The sequence below is a fragment of the Ornithorhynchus anatinus genome, chromosome 21 (assembly GCF_004115215.2).
Source record: "Ornithorhynchus anatinus isolate Pmale09 chromosome 21, mOrnAna1.pri.v4, whole genome shotgun sequence".
In the NCBI taxonomy this organism is placed as follows: domain Eukaryota; kingdom Metazoa; phylum Chordata; class Mammalia; order Monotremata; family Ornithorhynchidae; genus Ornithorhynchus; species Ornithorhynchus anatinus.
Genome location: NC_041748.1, coordinates 19934336 through 19959287, shown reverse-complemented (window position 1 = coordinate 19959287; position 24952 = coordinate 19934336).

Sequence of the window (24952 nt, the reverse complement as noted above, 5' to 3'; positions counted from 1 at the left end):
TTTCTTCGCTTTAGCAAAAACAGTTTCGAACCATGGCTGAGTTTCATGGCTGAAATATAATCCTGTCAAGGGAAAATTGGATTTAGCACTTAGAGAAGTGAAGGCACAAAACTCCTCTTTGCGGCCGTGGGTGTGAGTGTGTGTGTGTGTATGTACATGTGTGTGTGGATGTGTGTGTGGATGGTGCATATGTGGGCATGTGTGTGTGAGTATATGTGTCTGTGTGGTATGTATGTGTGTCTGTGTGTTTGAGAGAGAGAGAGAGAGAGAAAACGGAGAGAGAGAGAGACAGCTAGAGACAGCTAGAGGCCTTCCTCTATCCAACTCGAAAATCAAAGAGGCAGAAGAAGGGGGAGAGGAAGCCAAGAAATAAGGACAATGATATTCCAGTAATTACAGATGAAGACAGCCAGCAAACCTGCCAGGAAGTCTGAGGAAAAAAAAATACAGGCAGCCAAAAGTTAACCAAGTCGAAGCCCTGTTTGTCTCTCCAAGCCTTGGTCGACTGAAAACTGCTCACTTCCCACAGGACGAAGAGGCTGAGCTGACCGTAGGGCAGGGTGGCCCAGTGGATACAGCCTGAACCTGGGCGTCAAGAGATCCGGGTTCCCAGCCGAGCTCTGCCTCCAGCCTGCTGCAGGACCTTGGGTAAGTCATTGAGCCTCCCTGGGCCTTGGCTTCCTCATCTCTGAAATGGGGAACTAGACTAGATTGTAAGTTCGAAATAATAGTATTTGTTAAGCACTATGTGCCAGGCACCATTCTAAACGCTGGGGCAGATATGAGGTAATCAGGTTGGACACAGTCCGTGTCCCACAGGGGCCTCACAGTCTTCACCCCCATTTTACAGATGAGAGAGAGGCACAGAGAAGTGAAATGACCTGCCTAAGGTCACACAGCAGAAAAGTGGCAGAGCTGGGACTAGGACCCAGGTCCTTCTGACCCCAAGGCCCGGGCTCTATCCACTAGACCTCGCTGACTCTCACTGTGGGCAGGGAATGTGCCTATCAATTCTGTTATACTGTACTCTCCCAAGCACTTAGTACAGTGCTACGCACACAGTAAATAGCAGCGTGGCTCAGCGGGAAGAGCATGGGCTTTGGAGTCAGAGGTCATGAGTTCGAATCCCAGGTCTGCCACTTGTCAGCTGTGTGACTTTGGGCAAGTCACTTCACTTCTCGGTGCCTGTTACCTCATCTGTAAAATGGGGATGAAGACTGTGAGCCCCACGTGGGACAACCTGATTCCACTGTGTCTACCCCAGCGCTTAGAACAGTGCTCGGCACATAGTAAGCGCTTCACAAATACCAACATTATTATTATTATTAAACACCCAGTAAATACCAGTGACTGACTGGGGTGAAGATACTGGATTTCTCCGTACTTCTTAGATGGTGAGCTCTGTGTGGGACAAGAATTCTGTCCAACATGATGATTCTGCCTCCCTCAGGGCTTGGCCCCAAATAAGATCTTAGTCAAGACAGTGATAAGAGTAACCCTGGCATAATTTTGAGGATGAACCTCAGAAGCAATGTCTGGAAAAACGAGTGTCAGTGGCAAAGTTCACTCCACACCTCCAGGAGAACACATATTCCGGAGAAGTGAGCAGATCCTCAGTGGTTGAGTCAGAGAGGGAGAGGAATCCCGAGCTTGCGGAATCCAAATTCGAAGCTCGGTAGTAGGCGTTCGGGTCCACTGGCTCACCGAGAGAGAGCATTAGGAGGGAAGTCCTGGAGGCGGAGAAACCAATGAGCTGGAAAAGGGTTAGAGACATCATTTGGTGTAAGCCATCTACCAGTGTGTCCGGTGGGAGAGAGGTGGAGAGGAGAAAGGCCAGTCAGGAAGAGGAGCAGGTCAAGTAGATTTCCCACAACTTCCTCTAGCTCTAGGATTAGACAGTTCACCAAAAATGGTTTCGGAAGCCAGGCTCGTTTCACTCATCAAAAAATAATCAAATCCATTAGAATGTAAGCTCTTCGAGGGCAGGGAAGAATCTGTTTACTCCACCATAGTCTTCCAAGTGCTAGGTACAGTGTCCAGCCCACAGGATGTGCTCAGTCAATCCCATTTCTTCATAGATTAGACTGCAAACTCCTTGAGGGCAGGGAATGTGTGCTTTGCTTCTGTTGTTTTAGTAATAATAATAATAAAATAATCATAATATTTGTTAAGTACTTACTATGTGTCAGGCACAGTTCTAACCACTGGGGTCGAAACAAGTTAATCAGGTTGGATCCGATCCCTATCCCACATGGAGCTAGAGAGGAATGGGCTAGTGGAAAGACCAGGGTTCCAATCCCACCTCTGCCACTTGTCTGCTGTGTGACCTTAGGCAAGTTACTTCACTTCTCTGCGCCTCAGTTATCTCATCTATAAAATGGAGATTCAATCCTACGCCCTCCTACTTAGACTGTGAGCCTCATGTGGGGCAGGGACTGTGTCTGTCCTGACTAATTTGTATCTTTCCCAGAGATTAGAAGAGTGCTTGGCACACAGTAAGCACTTAACAAATATCACAGTTACTATGGACCTCACAGCCTGGGTAGGGAGGACTTTAATACAGAGCCAAGCACTCGGTCAGAGCTCAATAAATAACACTGACCAAGTGATCCAAGCCTAGCTCTGGACAGGAAGTCAAGAGGTCATTCAGTCTATCCCACTGCCACTGGACAAATGAATGTCAAAACCACCCTGGCCTCCTGACTTCATTTCTCTCCAAACAATCAATCCTGCCAAGCACACACTGAAAACAAGGCGGAAATTAACACACTTGAGAAAAGCAGTACGGCGGCCTAGTGGAAACAGCCCGAGCCTGGAAGTCAGCGGACCTGGGTTCTAATCCCGGGTCAGCCATGAGTCTGCTGTGTGACCTTGGGCAAACATTCCCCTTCTCAGTATCTCAGTTCCGTCATCTGCAAAATGGGTATTCGGTATCTGTACTCCCTCCTTCTTTCTGAGTCCCATATGGGGCAGGGACTGTAACTCCTCAGTGCTTATTACAGTGCTTGGCACATAATAGGTCCTAAACAAAAAACACGATTATTAGAAAAAGGCATTGCGCGGGAGGAAGTACATGACTCCTCTTATGCCGTGGACAGGAAATGTGTCCGTTTATCGCTATATTGTAGTCTCCCAAGGGCTTAGTACAGTGCTGTGCTACACGGTAAGCACTCAATAAATACAATTGAATAATGAATGAAAGAGGCAACTGGAGGTGGTGAGGTAGGGGTGGGGAAGGTGTCCTGGACTTTGGAAAGCAGAGACTAAAGAGTGTCTGGGGAACAGGGCTCCTGCCCTAAGTGGAACTGAAGGGAGCATCAGGTGTTGAGGAGTCTGCGTGGGCTGCTTCTCCGACTGCTGGAAACCAGTGAGGGAGAAGGAGGCGCCCTTCCTGTTCCGGATGCTTTTGGCTGATAATCCAAGAGCTGAAGAGTGACTCTCTGAGAATCATTTTGCTGCGGCGCTGCCTATGATGGGCCCCCGCGCTATTAAAATGGCCAACTTCAGCTATTTCAAGAAGGGAAAAAACAGCTTCACAGTTGGCTTGGAGGCAGGGGCAGGCGGCTAGGAAGGCTCCATTAGGAAAGTTTGGTGACTGGGAGATCCACGGAGAAAGCGAGTCTGCCTGAGAACTGCGAATTTCACACTGGCTGTCTGTGGATTTACACACACGTGCACAATCCCTCCCACACCCCAAACAACTCCAAAATCTCACTGTGGAGGAATCTGGCTTTCACAGCCACAATCAATCAAATCCATTCCCCACCACCCAAAAATCCCCCTCCCAAACCTCTGCCCAATCCTTTTCTGGAGGATATTTGCTCACAGACACACACACACACACACACACACAAAAACACAAGGCCCCCCACCATATATCTTCTATAATTGTTGAGGTGCAGGTGTAGGGGTGAGCTCTGTCTCCTTGTTTTCTAGTGACTGGTTCCCAGAGTAATGGCCAAAATGTTCCTTTCCCTTCCTCCTTAATAGAGGGAGACCAATCCGATCCCCCATCTCCCGGCCCTACCCCCACTTCCGCGAATATAAGGTTCATTTCTCACCCACTCCCTGTGAAAAGGTGAATGATACTGGCCCTTTGTGTTTTTTTTCCTTAATCTCCAAAGCATACTGTGTATTCTTGAAGTACCTTTCTTTCCCCGGTACCTTGACACAAAAATTCCATTTGGACCTCACAAGGTCCTTAAGGGGTCAGGAAAAGGCTTGCGCTATTACTCTCATTTTACAGATGGGGAAACTATGGCCCAGAGAGGTTAAGTGAGTGGCCCCAGGTCACCCAGGGAGTTGGAGGTGGAGGCAGAATGAGAACAGTTTTCCAACTCCCTGCCCCGTGGGCTCTTTTCCGCTAGACCGGGCTGCCTCCCTTCCAGAGTGGCCCGTCTCCTAACTCTAAAAAAAAAAAACACACACACAAAAAAACTCCTCTGTGGATTTGTAAGCAAGCGTGATAACTTCAGTGATAATGTGCAGCCATCAGACCTGATTGGTATCTGACACTGACGCTGAGCACTGTCTTCAGTCTCTTGAAGCTTAGAAGAAAAAGGAGTTTGAGCCTCAGAGCTTTAGAGCCTGCAGGAAATAAAGCCCCCGGTAGAATAAGAGGATCAGATAAGCCGAGACAAAAATGGAATTGCATAAAGCAAAAATATCTACCCACATTTTTTTGGTTTGTCTTTTTTTTTAAACCCGCACTGAAAAAGGAAAAAAAGCTGGTCAGGCCAGCCGCCTTAGTGATCGATGGCTTCTTCCATTCTTCCATCAGCCCAGATTTTTGTGGCTCATGACAATGGGCAAAATGGGGAGAGATTTGTGAGGGCGAGACCTCGACTTTGCACAGGAAAATATTCCCGGAAGAGTCTCCGGTCCGGGCCAAATCCCCACAGAAGCCTCTCAAACGCGGACGTTTCCGCGATTCGATTTTAATCTCCGTCTTTCTGGAAGACCTTTCCCTCCAGCTCCGGAAAAACAAGCCACGGTTTAGCAGGAGACAATTACTCCCGGCTCCTGATTTGACTCAGTCTGCCTCGGCAACTCAAGACGCGTCGCTTTTCCAAGGCCCCAGAGTTGAGCCGGGGCCCCTGGGCCCGGTGTCGAGAAGGAAATTAGGTTTGCAGAAAGCTCGCTTAAAAAATAGAGCGGGACGTTCTCTCTTTATCAACCTCTATTCGCTAACGACCAGGGCTAAGTGATCTGAAAAGGTTATTTTGAAACCAGGTCACGGTCCGTGCCACCGGTCTAATAAAACAAAACTAAAGCCAAATTAGGAACATATTTCATCTAATAAGGGAAAATATATGTCATGAATCTGCCTGGTGCTGGCTTGACCTGCTGCATTTATGCTAAATGAATGTTTAAATACATCACATTGTGGTTAAGCATGGTGATAGATGGGGCCTTCCCATGGGGCTCTGAAAACAAGGATCCCCTCCTCTTGGCTCTCGGGGCGCCAGAATCCGCCATGATCCCGGGTGAGTCTGACCCAGCTGTAAGGGAAATTCGGCCCTGAGGAGACAAATGCGGGCCAGAGGCTTCTGGCTTTGGGAACGAGCGGACCTCCCCAACCCAGATCCTCCCAGATGAAAATCCCACAGGTAAACCATTAAATGGCGCAAGATGAAGACCTGTTGAGCTAATGATTCTGTGGGCCTGGGCTCCAGCTCTGGACGATGGCCAACGACAATGGGACAGCAGGACGGGGATGTCAGCGGCTGAGGAGGTTTCGATCGTGGCTCTGTGGGAGAGGTTTATCGGCGTGACTCTCCGTCACTCCTCGGAAACCTCCAGTGGCTGCCTTCTCCTCGTGCCCACAGCAGAATCTCCTCGCCGGCAGTTTTCAGACACTCAGTCGGCTCTCCCCTTTACCCAACCCAGCCCGCACACTTTGCTCTCTGATGTCAACTTACTCACTGTACCTCCATCTCGTCTATCACAGCACCAAACCCTTGCTCATGTCTTTTCTCCTGTCTGAAACTCCTTCCCTGTTCCCATCGCGCAGATCACTGCCCTCCTTGCCTTCAACGCCTTAATAAAAGCACATTTCCTCCAGAAGCTTTCCCTGCTGCTGATCCCTCATCTCCCCATCTTATTTCTTCACCTACTGCATCACCTTTACACTTGAATCTGTACCCCCTAAGCAGTTAAATGCTCACCTTGTTCCCCTTCCCCTCAGGACTTACATCACACCCTAAAACTCAGTTGCCCCCCATACTTGTAAATGATTTTAGCTTCTGTCTCCCTCATTATATTGCCAGCTCTTTGAGGGCAGGAATCCTAACCATTATCCCTATTGCCCTCTCCAAAATGCTTAGTGTAGTGTTGGTCATAATGATGGTATTTGTTCTGGACTTACTGTGTGCCAAGCACCACGCTAAGCACTGGGGTAGATCCAAGATAATCAGCTCAGACCCAAGCCCTCTCCCTCCCTCCCTCATCGGGACTCACAGTCTAAGTGTGAGGGGGAAAACCTACTGAATCCCCATTTTACAGATGAGAAAACAGACATAGAGTGGTTGGGACCCAAGGTCACACAGCAGACATGTGGTAGAACTAGGATTCAATTCCAGGTCCTCTGACTCTCATGCCCGTGTTCTTTCCATCAGGTGTGCTGCTTCCTTAAACAAAGTAAGCATTCAATAAATACTACTGATTGACCTATTAATTAATCTGTCTTCAAAAAGGGGCATTTCACTCCCCTAAAGAGGCAGTGTGGTTTAATTGGGCAGGGTCCAGGTATCAGGAAACCCTAGTTCTATTCCCAGCTCTGTCCCTGGCCTGCTTAGGCAAGATACTTAGCCTCTCTGAGTCTCAGTTTCCTCATCTGTAAAACAGGGATTAAACAGCCATTCTCCCTCCTCCTCCAGCTGAGATACCCATGTGGGACAGGGACTGTATGATTTCGTGTATCCTATCCATCGCATTGCCTTACACGTATTAAGTACTTAACAGATAAAATAATTCATTCATATTACTATTACTATGAAAATTATCATCATCGTATCTTCCAATCGGACCTACCGCAGAGCAAAATACCACACGGTCAGCTCCGATCTGCAAGAAGTTGGCCCCCAAACTGGGATGCTCCTGACAGCCTGGTACAGGGGAGAAGGAACCTAATTGACTCCCTTGGCAGAACATACTTAGTCTGTCTTGCAGGGGCTGATGGGATTTGGCCAAAGGCCAACTGGAAGATAGGTCTGTATTCAGCAAGAAACGAAAGAAAAGCATTGATTTAGGATCCTGGTGGATGGGCGGCTGACAGGCTCTGGGCTGTTTCAACCTTGAAGGAGACACGATAAGAACGGTCAAGATGGCGCTCTTGAATTCCTCGAGGATTGGGTCATGGATTCCTCGGGTGCGTGGTGCGCCTCGCCATATGTTCATTTTGGGACTTCAGGAGCGCAGTCTTGCCTTGAGTCTTGTCTGCCTCAGTGGTCTCCGCCCCCTCCCTTCAGGTGGAAGAGGCTCGAAAGCGAGCGGTGGTGTTCATTAAATCCTTACTGAGGATGTAGCGGGTGGCAAACCCCAGGGTAAATAAATAACCCTCTGAAGCAGTGCGGTCTAGTGGAGAGATCCCCAACCTGGGGGTAGGAAGGACCTGGGTTCTAATACCGGCTCTGCCACTTGCCTGCTGTGTGACCTTGGGCAAGTTACTTCACTTCTCTGGGCCTCGGTGACCTCATCTGTAAAATGGGGATAAAGACTGTGAGCCCCATGTGGGATAGGGACTATATCCAGTCTTATGATCTCGTCTCTACCTCGGTGCTTAGGATACTGCCTGGCACATAGTAAGCACTTAATTAAGTTCATTACAAAATGGAGGGACTCTTTCAAACATGGTGACCCGGGGGTGAGGGAGGGAGGAGGAAGAGGAGTAGTGATATTTATTAAGAGCTTATGATGTGAAAAACACTGTGCTACATGCTGGTAAATTCAAAGTCAACAGATGGGACCCAGATGGATGGCAGGAGAGAACCCAATTCCAAAATTGGGGCAAGAGACAGACATACCTTTGAATTGCCACAGGATAGTGCTCTGCACCCTGTAGGCATTTTAAAGCTACCACTGCTATCCGTGAATGTCTCATCGTGGGGAATCAGTTGGGGGCTCACTTGAGAACCAGCATGGCCCAGTGGATAGAGCACGGGCCTTGGGAATCAAAAGGACCTGGATTCTAATCCCCTCTCTGCCACGTGTCTACTGGGTGACTTTGGGCAAGTCACTTTACTTCTCTGTGCCTCAGTTCCCTTATCTGTAAAATGGGGATTAAGATTGTGAGCCCAGTGTGGGACAGGGACTGAGCCAGATCCAAATAGCTTGTATCTACTCCAGAGCTTAGTACAGTGCCCGGCACATAGTAAGAATTTAACAAATACCACAACTATTATTATTATCATTACCCCACCCTCCGGTTCCCTAGTCTGTCAGAAGCCCTTCCTAAGGAGTCCATCAAGAGAGGGGATTCAGAGCAGCCTCAGTCACTGAATTAATCAATCCATCGATCGACCACAGTAACTGAATGCCTGTGTCTGGAGCATCTGGGAGAGTAAAATGGAATTAGAAGACATGATCCCTGCCCTCAAGAATCTTACAGATTAGTAGCAGGAATCAGAACCAGATTCCGTCAATATCAAATTTGCTAGTCTCAGCCCTCTGCATCTGGTGCTGCGGCAGAGCGAACCATGGATTTGTTTGTAAACTCATCATGGGTAGGGATCATATCTATCATCTCTAGATTGTCAGCTCGCTGAGGGCAGGGAATGTGCCTTTTTATTGTTCTATTGGACTCTCCCAAGTGCTCTGCACACAGTAAGCGCTCAATCAGTACAAGTGAATGAACAAATGAACATTGACTCTATTTTACAGGACTTTTCCCAAGCATGGACAGGAAGTGCTCCATAAAAACCATGGACCGATCGGTTGAATGGGAGTTCTACTTCCACCATAGCAGACAGCGATTTTCTTCCACGTTTTACCTTATTGTGAGATTACGGGATTTCACCTCCATCTTGGTGAATCGGTGGAGTTCAAAAAAGATAAAAATAATAATGATACTAATTGTGGTATTGAAGTGCTTACTATGTGCCATGCACTGTTCTAAGTGCTGGGGTGGACAAAAGCAAATCGGATTGGACACAGTCCCCATCCCACATGAGGCTTAGAGTCTTACCCCCATTTTACAGATGAGGTAACTGAGGCCCAGAGAAGTGAAATGACTTATCCGAGGTCCCAGAAAAAACAAGAAGTGGAGCCGGGAGCAGAACCCAGGTCCTGCTGACTCCCAAATCCATGCTCTATCCACTAGGCCACGTTGCTTCTCTAGGGATGGTATGATGATAGAAGTGATGGTGATGTTTATTAATTGCCTGTAAGATGACAAAGCTCTGAGGTAAAAACAAGATAATCCAATGGGATCCAGGACCCTTTTCCCCTGGGACTCCCAAGTTTCGTTGGAAATAGAAACCTCGAGGGGCTTCTGCGATTGTCACCAGTACTTCCTTGAGGCTTCGGAGGACTTAGGGTTTTCAGCCATCGAAAAAGCATCAGATAAAAAGACACATAACCCTCCATGACAGAGTCTCGTCTAAGCAGCCGTGACCTAGAGAAAAGAGCCCGGGACTGGGAGTCAGAGGACCTGGGTTTAAATCCTCACACCGTTAATAGTCTCCCGTGTGACCTCACTTCTGCCAAATGGGGATTCAATACCTGTGAGCCCCATGAAGGACCTTGATGATCTCGTATCTACCCCAGAGCTTAAAATGGCACTTGGCCCATAGTAAGCGCTTAAGAGATACCTTTATTTTATTTATGTTTTCTAGGGCCCGGCCTACAACCTGATGCCCTTCGAATATGCTGCTTCTTCCCTCTACATCATCAGCCACCCCTGCCCTGCCTAAAAGCAGAAGGCGCATATAGGGGACAGGAAGAGGCCGTGTGGTCCGAGCAGGGTGTCTCTGCTCGTCGTAGACGGCGATGGAATACTTAGCCGGCTCAACTGGGATTTGCTCTGAAAAGCCGGTTTTCCTGAAAGCCCATCTCCCCTCATTATCCCCGCTACCTCTCCCAGATGGTTCGCATTTGTGGCTTCAGCCCTCGCTGGCCGGTGCACACGTGCTCTGGCATTTTGCGGTCTCGCTCTTAAGTGAAGAGAGTCGCTCAAACTCTGAGGTGATGGCTGAAGTCGGGAAGCGGGAGGTCAGGACCCCCTTCTGATTGGGCGGGGTAGGGGCCAGGGGGACTTGGCCATAAGCAGCTGTGGATGATCCTCCTTGGCTTCGATAAGGTTCACTTAAAACTAATGACTGTGGTCTCTGTTAAGCGCTTTCTAGGTGCTAAGAACTGTACTAAATGCTTCCTGTCCCATATGGGAGGGAGGGAGAACAGTTACTGGAATCTCATTTTATGAAGGAAACTGAGGCACAGCGAAGTTGAGAGGCTAAGAAGCCCAAGGTCGCATGGCAGGCATGTGACTGAGTCAGGATTAGAATCCAGATCCACCGACTCACAGTTCTTGTCCCATGTGGGGCTCAGAGTTTAGGTGGGCGGGAGACCAGGTACTGGATTCCCATTTTAAAGATAAGGAAACTGAGATGCAGAGAAGTTGAGTTGTTGAGAAGCCCAAGGGCGCATGGCAGGCACATGACAGAGTCAGGATTAGAACCCGGGTCCACCGACTCCCAGTTCCTGTCCCATAAGGGGCTCAGATTCTAAGTGGGAGAAAGAATAGATTCCTAATTCCCATTTTACAGAAAAGGAAACTGAGGAGCAGAGAGCTGGGAAGGTAAGAAGCCCAGTGTCACACTGCAGGCACATGATGTCGGGATCAGAACCCAGGTCCATCGGCTCCCAGGCCCAGCCTCCTTCCACTAAATCATGCTGCTTTCCATCACTGGGTGGGTAGAGGTGAAAGAGCTGAGGCTGGGGTCCCCGGCCTGAGAGGAGGTGAGGGGACTTGGGAAGCAAGTGATATTGATGAGAGAAGCAGCGTGGCCTGATCGATAGAGCGTGGGCCTGGGAGTCGGAAGGACCTGGGTTCGAATCTTGTCTCTGCCACTTGTCTATGTGACCTTGGGCAAGTCGCTTCACTTCTCTGAGGCTCAGTGACCTCATCTGTAAAATGGAGATAAAGGAGCCCCACGTGAGACAGGCACTGTGTCCAACCTGATTAGCTGGTATCTAACGCAGCGTTTAATATTGTTGGTATTTGTTAAGCGCTTACTATGGGCAGAACACTGTTCTAAGCGCTGGGGTAGATACAGGGTAATCAGGTTGCCCCACGTGAGGCTCACAGTTAATCCCCATTTTACAGATGAGGTAACTGAGGCACAGAGAAGTGAAGTGACTTACCCACAGTCACACAGCTGACAAGTGGCAGAGCCAGGATTCGAACCCATGACCTCTGACTCCCAAGCCTGGGCTCTTTCCACTGAGCCACGCTAGACCCCAGCACCTTCAGACAAGACCAAGTGGGGAAAAACAAAGCAAGAACACGTGGAACTCTCCTGACAAGGAGGGATGGGGAGGGTTCTGTCTCTGTTCTCTCTAGCAGCTGGCCTCATTGGCTGGCAAACCAGAGATGAACAAAAATGTCTCAGAGGGGATGCTGTGTGTTCGTGAAGGAGACAGAGGGAGGGAAAGAGATAGAGATAGAGAGATAGAGATAAAGAGAGAGAGAGAGAGAGAGCACATCTGTGCCTGCCCAAACCTGCGGCTGCCTGCTCGTCTCCCTAGAGGCAAGCTCGCCGAGGGCAGGGGCGATTACAACTTTAGCGGATGTCCAGCCAGAATCTGGAAATGGACACAAAAACCACAGCGGCTGACCTTGTCTCGCCCAGCGAGGGCAACTGTCTTGTGCTCTAGCCACTACCTATCAATCAATAGTATTTACTGAACGCTTACTGTGTGCAGAGCACTGTAGTAAGCACTTGGGAGAGTCCAACATAACAGAGTTGGTAGCCAAAATCCCTGCCTGTGATGCACTTCTAGTCTAGGTCACACTGCTCCTCAAGCAGCGTGGCTCAGTAGAAAGAGCACGGGCTTAGGAGTCAGAGGTCACGGGTTCTAATTCCGGCTCTGCCTCTTGTCAGCTGTGTGACTGTGGGCAAGTCACTTCACTTCTCTGTGCCTCAGTTACCTCATCTGGAAAATGGGGATGAAGACTGTGAGCCCCACGTGGGACAACCTGATGACCCTGTATCTCCCCCAGCGCTTAGAACAGTGCTCTGGACATAGTAAGCGCTTGACAAATACAAATACCAACATTATTAATCCCGGCTCTGCCGCTTGTAAGCTGTGTGACCTTGGGCAAGTCACTTAACTTCTCTATGCCTCAGTTACCTCATCTGGAAAATGGGGATTAAGACTGTGAGCCTCACGTGGGACAACCTCATCACCTTGTATCGCCCCGGCGCTTAGAACAGTGGTTTGCACATAGTAAGCGCTTAACAAATACAATCATTATTATTATTATTACTTACCTTCTCTGTGCCTCAGTTACCTCATCTGGAAAATGGGGATTAAGACTGTGAGCCCTGCGTGGCACCTGATAACCGTGTATCTCCCCACCGCTTACAACAGTGCTCGGCACATAGTAAGGGCTTAACAAAATACCAACATTATTAAGCTGCTTCTGCAGATGAATTCAGTCAGTCAATGGTGTTTACTGAGAGTTTACTGTGGGCAGAGCACTATACTAAGCGCTTGGAAAAGTACAATACAACGTATTTTCTGCCCCCAACGAACTTACAGTTTAGAAGTGGAGACAGAACGCAGGGTGGGCCTCTTCAATGGCTTCTCATCTGAGAGGAAGCCACCCACTCCAGCTCCCCTCAGATTTCAGAAAGGGACCACGAGCTTCTGAGGGGCAGGAGGAGGAGGGTGGTGGAAGTCGGGGGGGGGAAGGACTTGTCCCTTCTCCTTTCCCAAGCCCACCATCCACTCGTCCCGGGCTTCTGACCGGGGCGGCTCAAGGCCAGTCCGGGTTGTCTGCCCGTTTCCGGGGCGGGCTGGCGGCTCTCTGGGACCTGACCGGAGCCCTCGGGGGGAATCGTTGGCCGGGCGGCCGGTGAACCAGCACGTGAGGTTTGGCTTTTCCCACGAGGGCCCTGGTAGAAACTGCACCTTCGGCACTTTATCTTCTCGGCTGGGCCTGGCAGGCTCGCCTTCTTAACCCCTTCCTGCCGGCGGAGGGGAGGTGGCCTGGGAGGACCTACTGCTCAGACCCAGGAGCTCGGAGCCCGGTTTGGGGCCGCTCCTCGCTATTCCAATTCACCTCCCCTCTCGCCTCTTCCCCAGAGGCCCTCCCAGGTGCTGCCCGGCTATCGTGGCCAATGGGGCTGTGATAGAAGCCATTTCCCTTTCCATCATAATAACTGGCTACGCCCCACTCTCTGGTGAGCTTCCCTCTCTGCCCCCGGGGATCTAGACCTTTACTCAGGTCATTTTCTCCATGGATCTGCTAAACGTTTAATAATAATAAATAATAATAATAATAATAAAACTTTCCACTTAGCCACGCTGCTTCCCACGCTGTTTAGCCTCACACACCAAAACGGTGTGGCCTCGTGGAATGAGCCCGGACCTGGGAGTCGGAGGTCTTGGCTTCTAATCCTGAATCTGCCATTTGCCCACTCACTTCACTTCTCTGGGCCTCAGTTCTCCCTCCTACCTAGCCTGGGAGCTCCACGTGGGACAAGGACTTTGTCCAATATAATTCACTTGTAGCGACCCCAGCGCTTAGAGGGGTATTTGACACATAATAAGCACTTAAGGAACACCATAAAAGAAAAACAAAATATACTGGACACCAAAATATCCCAGCAGGGTGAGCCTAATTTCCCTCAATCAATGAATCAATCAGTCGTGTTTATTGAGTGCTATTGTTTCACTGTACTAAGTGCCTGGGAGAATACAATGTAACAGGTCCCCACCCACTGCAAACTCACAGTTCTCTAAACTGTGAGAAACAATCGTTAACAGAAATACATTACTGATATGGACAGAAGTGCCGAGGGGCTGAGGGAAGGGTGAATAAAGGATGCAAATCCAAGTGAATAGATGGCATAAAAGGGAGTGGGAGAAGAGAAAATGAGGATTTGGCCAGGGATGGGCAGGGACTGTCTCTATCTGTTGCCGAACTGTACATTCCAAGTGCTTAGTACAGTGCTCTGCACGTAGTAAGAGCTCAATAAATACTATTGAATGAATAAATGAATGGAGATGTGCTTTTAATAGGGCTCTTTCGGGGAGGAGAGTGACCATCAGTAGGATATGAAGTTCCTACTTCAGGTAGGGGGTTCAGGTCAGAGGCCTATCTCTCAAAGGACAGGCCCAGAAGCAGTGATCAACATAATAATGATGGTATTTGTTAAGTGCTTACTATGTGCCAAGTACTATTCTTGGCCCTGGGGCAGATGCAAGCTAATCAGTTGGGACACACCCCTTGTCCTACATGAGGCTCACACTCTTAATCCCCATTTTACAGATAAGGTAACTGAGGATACAGCACACGCCTGGGAGGCAAAGTCTGAAAAATGGTCTTGTCTTTACCCCACCTAATAGTTTGTAAATTCCTTGAGAGCAGAGATCAAGTCTAATTCCACTGGACTCTCCCAAGAGTTTGGTGCAGGGTTTAGGACTCAGGAGGAGTTCAGTAACTACTCTTGACTGATCTTTAGTATCTTTTTTGAACGGCACTTGTTAAATGCTTACTGTATGCCAGGCACTATCCTAAGTGCTGGGTAGATACAAGTTAATCAGATTGGACACAGTCCAGGTCCTACATGGAGCTCACCATCCTAATCCCCATTTTACAGATGAGGGAACTGAGGCCCAGAGAAGTAAAGTGGTTTGCCCAAGGTCACATAGCAGACAAACGGTGGGGCCATAATTAGAATCCAGGTCCCTCTGACTCCCAGGCCTGGGCTGTACCCTCTAGGCAGATGGCATCCTTGGAGATGTGTACAAGCAAAGAGGCAAGTTAATGCCCATATGTCTGCATGAACTCTTTCTCCACATAGGGTATCAATCAATCAATAAATCAATAGCATTTTTGTTTGATGGACTGACTGGAAGAGGAAGATAAGAGGACACTTTGAGACTTACTTCTACTGCACTCTCAGTCAAGGGCCACGGACAATATGCACTCAATGAATTATGGTAACCACTTCCTCCCATCTTCTCATCACTACTCACAAATATAAATTTTTATTTCTTCCTCAAAAGTCAGAGGTGGTATTGAGTTGTGTGGCAGAAACAACTATGTGAGAAAATACGGCACTTACTGAGCACTTTCCCCGTTCTAAGCATTTGGGAGAGTTCAAAGGAAGCAATCAATCAGTGGTATCCATTGAGCGCTTACTAAAGGCAGAGCACCATACTAAGCGTTTGGGAGAGTTCAACATAGCACAATTAGCATATACATTCCCTACCATAACGAGTTTCCAGCCTAGAAGAACACACATTTCCTGCCCTCACGGAGTTGGTCATCTAACGCCCAAAAAAGCTGTATTCATCAGAGAGAAGCAGCATGGCTTAGTGAAAAGACCCCAGACTTGGGAGCCAGAAGACATGGGTTCTAATCCGGGCTCCACCACTTGTCTGCTGTGTGACCACGGGCAAGCCACTTAACTTCTCTGTGTCTCAGTTACCTCATCTGTAAAATGGGGATTAAGACTGTGAGGCCCATGTGGGACAATGATTAATTTGTATCTATGCCAGTGCTTAGAACAGTGCTTGGCACATAATAAGCGCTTAACAAATACCACATTATGATTATCAAGGTTGGGAGCAGGAGGAAGGGAATTGGATTACAATGTGGCCACTGATCATCATCATCAGTGGTGTTTATTGAGCACTGACTGTATGCAGAGCACTGTACTAAGTACTTGGGGGAGTCCAGTTCCAACAGAGTTGGTTAACCCATTCCCTGCCCACAAGGAGCTGACAGTCTAACAGGGGAGGCAGACGCTCATATAAACAAATAAATTACAGATCTGTGCACAAGTGCTTCACATATTCATACCATCGTACCCTAATGCACACCATCGCCAGGAAGAGAAACGAGACGGCTGACTGGGAAGTTTGCGGGGGAGGGGGTTTCTCAAGGCTGTTAGGGTGATTCCCTGACTGCGGGCTGGGGTTCGGAGAGGCAGGGGGCAGGCTGGTACCTGAAGCATTACCTGAGGCAAGGGGGCACAGAGAAATGGCGACCTTGTTGGGGCCCAAAGGATGGGCGGCCAGCTCACTAGTGGGCCAACCCGAGACAGGAAGAGCAAGCCAACGGGCAATACAGGTGGCTTTTCTGCCCTCTGAGAGGATTCTGGGAAATTCAGGTCCAGAGCATCTATGCTTCGGCTCACCCGAATATCACCTCAGTAAGGGGCTTCTGAGTCAACCCTGGATCTCAAACGACTTTCCTCATATTCTCTTTTAATTTTCTCTCCTCCTTCCTCTCTCTGTCTTCCTCTCTGTCTTCTTTCCTCCATCTCCCTCTCTCTGTCTCCCGCTGACCCTTCTTTTCTCTCCCTGGTTCTCTCTCTCTCTCACTCTTTCCATTTCCCCTTGCTCTCACCCCTTCTCTCTCATCTCTGTGCATCTCTGTTTCATTGTCATGGGCTATCTGTCTCCCCGTTGCTGTATCTCTGTGTACTTTGGTCTCTGCCTCACCGTGTCTGTGTCTGGCGGTTAGTCTCTCTCCTTTCTGCCTCTCCCTGTGTGTCTCGGTGTCTTGTTCTCCCTGTTCCTTGGTGTGTGTGAGTGTGTGTGTCTGTACTCAGCCACCCCTGCTCACCAGGGTTAATGTTCCAAGGAGCCCAGGGTCTCGCTTCTGCTGAGGCGTTTTCCTCCCTGACATCACGATTGTGTTACGAGGCCCGGCAGGGGTTTGTGTTTCAGCGTGGGACCGCTGAGCCTTCGCTCGCTCGCTCACTCGCTCGGGGTGTTGGGTAATTTGGGGCAGGAGAGAACAGGAGCCTCACATGATAGAGAGTTCCAGGCCCCGGACCAAAATTATCCCTGACCAGGCCTCACCAGAGGGACCCCAGAGGACCCCAGTGACTCCTGAGTTTCACCCCCAAATCCAGGGGATTTCAGCAGAGGGCAAACCTGGGGGTGGGATTCGCTTTAACCCCTTCCCACTTGCTTACCAGCATTCAACAGGTCGTGTGTGTGTATGTGCCTGTGTGCGTGACTGTGTGCATGCACATGTGATCATATTTGCCTGGCAAATAGGTGTGTCTTGGTGTGTGCGGGTGCAGGTGGCTGTGTATAAGTGTTCTATTGGGTTGTACATACGTGCATGTGAACAGGTGTGTGGTGGCGTGTGTTGGGGAGGCTTGTATAGCCAGAGGGGCAACAGGAGCTAGTTGTGAGGGCCGGCTTCACAGGGCAGCGAGCGAGCCAGGCAGGGTGATCCCTACAGGAGGGTGGTGGGGTGGGGGTGTGGGCAGAGGGGATGGGTTCGAATCCCGCTCCGCCTCTTGTCAATTGTGTGACTTTGGGTAAGTCGCTTCACTTCTCTATGCCCCAGGTACCTCATCTGTAAAATGGGGATTAAGGCTGTGAGCCCCATGTGGGCCGTGGACTGTGTCCAACCTGATTACCTTGTATCTATCCCAGCAGTTAAAACAGTGCCTGGCACACAGTAAAGGCTTGACAAATACTACAATTATTATTATTATTATTGTTATTATTGGGCCAGGGAGGGTAGTGACTAAGGTGGAACAGGGGTGGCAGGGCAGAGATTTGGGCAAAATGATGGGAACTCTGCCCCCACTCTGGGGAGGCCAACGGGCTGGGCAGACTCTGGTCCGGCCGGCGGAGTCATGGCTGTGAAGGAAGCAGCCTACGCTTATTTAGCTCTGTCAGGGACAGAGGTCACTGGGTGCCACCTCTGCCTTTCTTGTTGGCCCCTGGACTACAGTTTTCCTTCTCCCTCCTCCATAACACACACAAACACACCTATACACACACACACAACCCAGATCGGGCCTGGGGTCAAGACATGCTTCTTTTGGGCTCCGGAGGGCCTGGAGACCTCCTTCTTTCTGAAACTGCCATCGTTATTTCACATACTGAGTATAACATCGTTCACATCATCACATTCCTATTTTATAACGTCAGGTATTCACACTGTCACCACAGTACTTACTAATAACGATAGCTTTAAGTGCATGCCATGTCCTCTTGGCTCTAAGCTCATTGCGGGCAGGGAATGTGTCCACCAACTCTATGCTGTTCTGTTGTACTCTCCTAAGCACTTAGTACAGTGTTCTGCCCGCAGTAAGCGTTCAATATATAGGATTGATTGTTAGGTGCTGGGGTAGACACAAAATAATCAGATCAGACACAGTCCCTGTTCCACACAGGGTTCAAAGTCTTAACAGGAGATAAGGGATTTACTTCCCATTTTCCTGTTGAAGAAACTGAGGCCCTAGAGGAGTGAAGTGACATGCAAGTGGTGGAGATGAGAACCCAGGTCTTCTGACTTCCAGGCCTAGCTATCTCCATTAAGCCATGCCACATCCCACGTTCTCTTGCGGCATTTTTTTGTATTTTTCTAAGGCCTTAGTACCGCGCACCGAACTGATCATTTAATTGATCTAGCAAAACAATTGTAGCTATTTATTGAGCACTTAATGTGTGCAGGGTAATGTACTAAGTGCTTGGAGAGGACGAGAGTAGGTGGAAACAATCTCTCTCCTCAAGGAAGGTACAGTCTAGCGGACTCAATAAATATCTTTCCAACTCTTACTTTAGATCCCCCTCTAGACTGTAAAGCTCATTATGGCCAGGGAATGTGTCAGCTCATTCTGTTGTATTGTGCTCTCATTCATTCATTCATTCAATAGTATTTATTGAGCGCTTACTATGTGCAGAGCACTGTACTAAGCGCTTGGGATGAACAAGTCGGCAACAGATAGAGACAGTCCCTGCCGTTTGACGGGTTTACAGTCTAATCGGGGCTTATAGTCTCCCAAGTACAGTGCCCTGCACAGTGTAAGCACTCAATAAATATCATTCGATTGACTGACTGATTATATAATAGCAAAAATAGTAGTAGATTTGGAATGGAATTTATTGTGTCTGCTTGAAACTATAGGATTCTGGCTTTAATACTGCACCCTCTTTGATTCACACTTAATAATAATATTAATAATAATTATGGTATTTGTTAAGCATTTACTATATGCCAGGCATTGTACTAAGCGCTGAGGTGGATACAAGCTAATGTGTGAGCACAGTTTGCCCTGCCCGATATGGGATTCACAGTCTCGTTCCCCATTTTTCAGATGAGGTAACTAAAGCCCAGAGACGTGAAGTGACTTATCCAAGGTCATGCAGCAGACAAGCGGCAGAGATGGGACTAAAACCGATGACCTTCTCAAGCCCAGGTCCATGCTCTAATCCACTACGCCATGCTGCCTAAACACCCCTCTCTAGAAACACCTGCCTTTCCCTGTTCTCATCTCCCCACGCCCCTGTTCTCATCTCCCCACGCCGCCGCTGCCTGGAATGATTCTGGGACTCCTCTCTTGCATTCACGCTTTTCAGACATTTGTCGCCTGCCTCCATGCCCCTGCTTAATTGCCGTCAGGCCAAGCTGTTAGGTGTGAAGACCTTTAATCTTCCCTCCAAAACCAATCCCTCAATTCTCCTTAATCACTGTTGCTTTTCCTCTCTGGACACTTTCCAACTGGTCCACATCTCCCCAGAACCCAGATGCCCAGAGGTGACACAGAATTAAAAGTCGGCTCTCCCCCTTCACAGCGGGGGAAAAAGGACCCCATCACCTCTCTTTACTAGGACATATTCCCCCTCCCTAGGGAAGCCAAGGTAGCACAGACTTTTATTAATTGCTCGGGAGACAGGGATTTAATTTAGCGTGAACTCTCATTCATACATCTTTTGCGACTTCTGCTGCCTATGCAGGTTGCTTTTGAGCCAAACTGAGTTTCAGATTACTTCATCCCAAGTGTGAAAGGCTTTGAGTTTTTAATTTTCAGTAAAAGGGAAAAAAATCTTTCACCTCTCACCCTTTTTCAACAACACCTAATGGCTCCCCTCTAGACTGTAAGCTCGTTGTGGGCTGGGAATGTGTCTACCAGCTCTGTTGTATTATAGCTTCCCAAGTGCTTAGTACTGTAAGGAATAAGCAGCATGGGCTAATAAAAAGACCAAGGGCCATGGAATCACAGGACCCGAGTTCTAATCCCGATTCTGCCATTTATCTACTATGTGATCTTAGGCAAGTCACCAAAGTCTTATGTTCCTCACTTAACTTCTCTGTAAAATGGGAATTATAGCTTTGAGCCCCATGTGGGACATGGACTGTGTCCAACCTGATTAGCTTGGATCTACCCCAGTGCTTAGTAGAGTGCCTGGCACAGAGTACGTGCTTAACAAACACCATTAAAAAAAAGAATTACCCTTAATCCTCTTCTTTCCTATGAATGAGGAACCACAGCAAGTGAACTAGATAATTTCAAGAAAACTCTGGCTCCTTCTGAGTTTTGACTCAAAAGAGCTGAGGCACTAATTCAGATATAACTCTATCAAATTCCGTTACCCCGATCGCACTAGTGAAAGTGGATTTTGTTGGGGCTGGAGGGTTCTGATTTAACTAGGGAAGCAGTATGGCCTAGTGGATACAGCATGGGCCTGGGAGTTACAAGGAACTGGGTTCTAATCCTAGCTCCCGCCAATCGTCTGCTGTGTGACATTGGACAAGTCACTTCACTTTTCTGTGCCTCAATCACCTCATCTGTAAAATGGGGATTAAGACTGTCAAGCTCCATGTAGGTCAGGGCTGTGTCCAACCCCATTTCCTTATATCCACCCCAGCGTTTAGTACAGTGCCTGGCACATAGTAAGTGCTAGACAAATACCACAACTATTATTATTAATTGCTTCCACCTCCTACTTCTTTTTGCTCGTGGGGTCCTGGCCACTTTCTTTCTGAAATGAAAGCCACAGATGGCAAAACTAGCTCTGGCAAAGGACCTGAAGCCCCTCCCCTCTCTTTTATTTTTATGCTATTTTTTCCATCCCCACCCATCTCCTCCTTCACCCCCCCACTTCCCACTGCTACCCAGCCACTACGAGTTGATCCCTGGTATTTATAATAATAATAATGCTGGTATTTGTTAAGCGTTTACTATGTGTCGAGCACTGTTCTAAGTGCTGGGGTAGACACGAGATAATCAGGTTGTCCCACGAGGGGCTCACAGTCTTCATCCCCATTTTCCAGATGAGGGAACTGAGCCCCAGAGAAGTGAAGTGAATTGCCCAAAGTCAGACAGTTGCCAAGTGGCGGAGCTGGAATTAGAAACCGCGACCTCTGACTCCCAAGCCCGGGCTCTTTCCACTGAGCCACGCTGCTTCTCTATGGTTCCTCTCCTACCCTCGGTCCACACGATGATGCAAGTTGTTTGGAATTTGTTTTTTGGGCCAATTCCATGAGGCCCCTACCCCCCAACCCCCCAGCACTGGGTGCTTCAGCAAGTTCCAATAGACAATATTTATTACAATCCTATCTTCTACTGATTTGGCCCTTTCCTCCCTGAAATTATTCTGTTACTCTGAATGGCTCGTGCTTTTTCAACAGCAAAGGGCTCTATTTCCTGTGGGGTTCCAGGGTCCTGAGGGCTATTTACAGATTCTTTTTTTTTATGAATAGATTGTCTAATTAATAAAAATGAGTATAAGACAATTATGCCGTTTTACTGGGCTGGGTAAATGTTGAGTAATAACGGGGTTTTCTGCTGTTGTTTCTATTGGTAGTGGTATTAAGTTTAGTGGATGATTGTTTCTAGGTTTTTTTCCCATTTTCTGATGGCTCCAGTCCCTAAGATGGGTGGGAGCTGTTATTGTATGTTGATTGCTTAATGTCAGAGAATCCTCATACTAACTGGGGTGGGGTCCAGGGGTCCTTAATAACAATAATAATAATAAAGGCATTTTTCAAGCGCCGAGATTCAGGAGCCGGGATTAGAACCCATGAGCTTCTGACTCTCAGGCCCGTACTCTATCCACTATGCCATGCTGCTTCTCATTATTTCTTCTTCTTCATATTATTATCATTTTATCCTAAAATCTTAGCTGAATCTGCAATGGGAAGGCCATGAACATAACACCAAGAGAAAATAGATGATAGAGTAGAATTACACTCTACCAATTTCTGCGGTGACTGGAAAACAATGATAATTGTGGTATGTGTTGTGCTTACTATGTGCTAAACACTGGGGTCTAGACAAGATGATCAGGTCAGTCACAGCCCCAGATGAGGCCTGCCATCTAAGGGGGAGGGAGAATAGGTATGCAATCTCCATTTTACAAATGAGGAAACTGAGGCACAGAGAAGCTAAATCACCTGCCCAAAGTCACACCTTAGGCAAATGAGGGAGCTGGGATTAGGACCCAGATTTCTTGACTCCCAGTCTGGGCTCTTGCCACTAAGCCACACTGTTTCTCTTAAATACAGGTAACGACAGAGGTACACAAACAGATAGGTGACCAGCAAATTGATAGGAAAGAGGAAGGAGAGAAGTGGGGAAAGAAGAAGGAACGATAGAGATAATGGGAAAGAGATGGAGAAGGTGGGAGGAGAGGAAGAAGGGGAAGACAGAAAGGGAGAGAGAAAGAGTGAGGAAGGGAGAGAGGGACAGAGAGAAAGTATGGCCCAGTGGAAAGATAATGGACCTGGGACTCTGATGACCTGGATTCTAATCCCAGCTCTGCTACTTGTCCGCCATGAGCCCTTGGGCAAATTGCTTCATTTCTCTGTGCCTCAGATACCTCATCTGTAAAATGGAGATTAAAATTGTGATTCCTACAAGGGACATATAATGTGTCTAACCTCATTAGCTTGTACCTTCCCCAGTGCTTAGTTCAGGGCCTGGCACATAGTAAGCACTAAAATACTATAAAAAAGAGACAAAGAGGAAGAGAAAGAGAGGGAGAGCCAGTCATAATCCTTAGCATCCAAGTAAAGTCGCCAATTCCGGGCAACTGAGAGAAAAAGCATGTCAGAGCCATGCTGGTTGTCAGAATGGGCTTCCCAAATCTCTTAATAATTGTGGTATTTGTTAAGTGCTTACTATATGTCAGGCACTGTACTAACAGCTGGGGTGGATATAAGAAAATCGGGGGAGACACAGTCCCTGTGCCACACGGGGCTCACAGTCTTAATCCCTATTCCCCCATTTTACAGATGAGATGACAGACACCGAGAAGTGAAGTGACTTGCCCAAGGTCACACAGTAGACAAGCTATCCAGAGGGGCACAAGACACAGCACTCTTCTGAAAGACATTCTACTGGAAACTGAAATTTTCACCCAATGAGCCAGTGAAACTGAATCCATCAAGATCCAGGCCAAATATTCTTGCCATGTCTAGCCTTCTTACCAAACTTAAATGTGAAATAAACAGTACTCACCAAATGAAACCAAGATAAGCATGGAAGGGATGTTGAAAATTACCTTGATTCAAATATTCGGGGTCTCCACTCTGGAATGTCATGAAATGTGGAAGTCAGTGTTGCTGAAGATGGTTCACCAGGTCTAGTGCCTTTCCTTTCTCTCCACGTCACCAGGTGCTTAGACTCCACCACTTGGTTCCACCGCTTCTCCATTTCCACAGTCAGATCGTATTTCTCCCAAACTCTTGCTCTGCACAAGAAGGAATCTTTGCTCAATGTCTTGGAGAGAAAATGTTGCATTCCAGACCGAGGGATGGGAAAGTCTTGACAAAAAGGGGAGGAGGGCCTTAAAGTCGAACTGGAAGACATCCCTAAAGTCGTTACAACTGTGGGGAGACTGGGTAACTATTCAATTGTATTTATTGAACACTTGCTGTGTGCAGAACACTCTACTAAGCACTTGGGAGAGGACAATATAAAAATAAACACATTACCTGCCCACAGTGAGCTTACAGTCTAGAGGGATAATTACAGTATTTGTTAGGCACTTACTATGCGTCAGGCACTGTTTTAAGTGCTGGGGTGGGAATTAACTCATGAAGCAACATGTGCTTAATGGAAAAAGCACATGCCTGGGAGTCAGAAGGACCTGGGCTCTAGTCCCGGCTCCACCACTTCTTGTCTGCTGCGTGAGCTTTGACTAAGTCACTTCACTCCTCTGGGCCTCAGTTACCTCTTCTGTAAAATGGTCATAAAGAGAGGGAGTTCCAGGTGGGCTTGGCTCCAACCTGATCATCTTGTATCATACCCCAGCATTTAGAACAGTGCCTGGTACCTAGTAAGCACTTAACAACTAGCTAAAAAAAAAAAAATCCCTTTCCATGACGAGGAGGTTATAGACCCTGAGAAACCAGAGCAGTTGGTTGATTCCCTGCCTTCTCTCTAACAGGGAAGGTTGTTTTCTGTCTTTTTCACCATAACGGGTCCTGCCTCGTGGCGACTGCTGTCTTAGCACCACCCGCCTCTGCCCTCTTCTTGAGCCAAGAGGTGGCTTTCTGGGACAGAGATGCCGACTTTTCAACTTGAGGGCCTGTGCCCTCGTGGAGGGGGAGAACTGAAGGGGTGGGAACATTGGGTGAGGGGTTTCAGGGAGGTTGAGGGTGGGGCTTTGAAGGGATGGGCTTTGGTAGAACTTGATGGGAGGGACTTTGCCAGAGAGCACTGGGAATGGGACATGGGAATGAACCTTTGGGTGGAAATTTGGGCCTGGGGTTTTGAAGGGTCAGGGGTTTGTGGTAGCACACAGTGGGTTGGGATTTGAGGGTTGGAGAGGGCCTTGGTCGGGAGAGGAAGGGAAAGATGGGGGCAAGAGGGAGAACAGACAGGTTCAGGTACCCCACAGGAAGGTGGTTTAGCTAGCTAAATTGACTGCCCTTCCCAAAATGCTGAGGGGCAAAGTTTTGGCTTCAACCTCACCCACCGTGCAGAACTGTGGGGGCAATTACCTCACCCACTCCCTT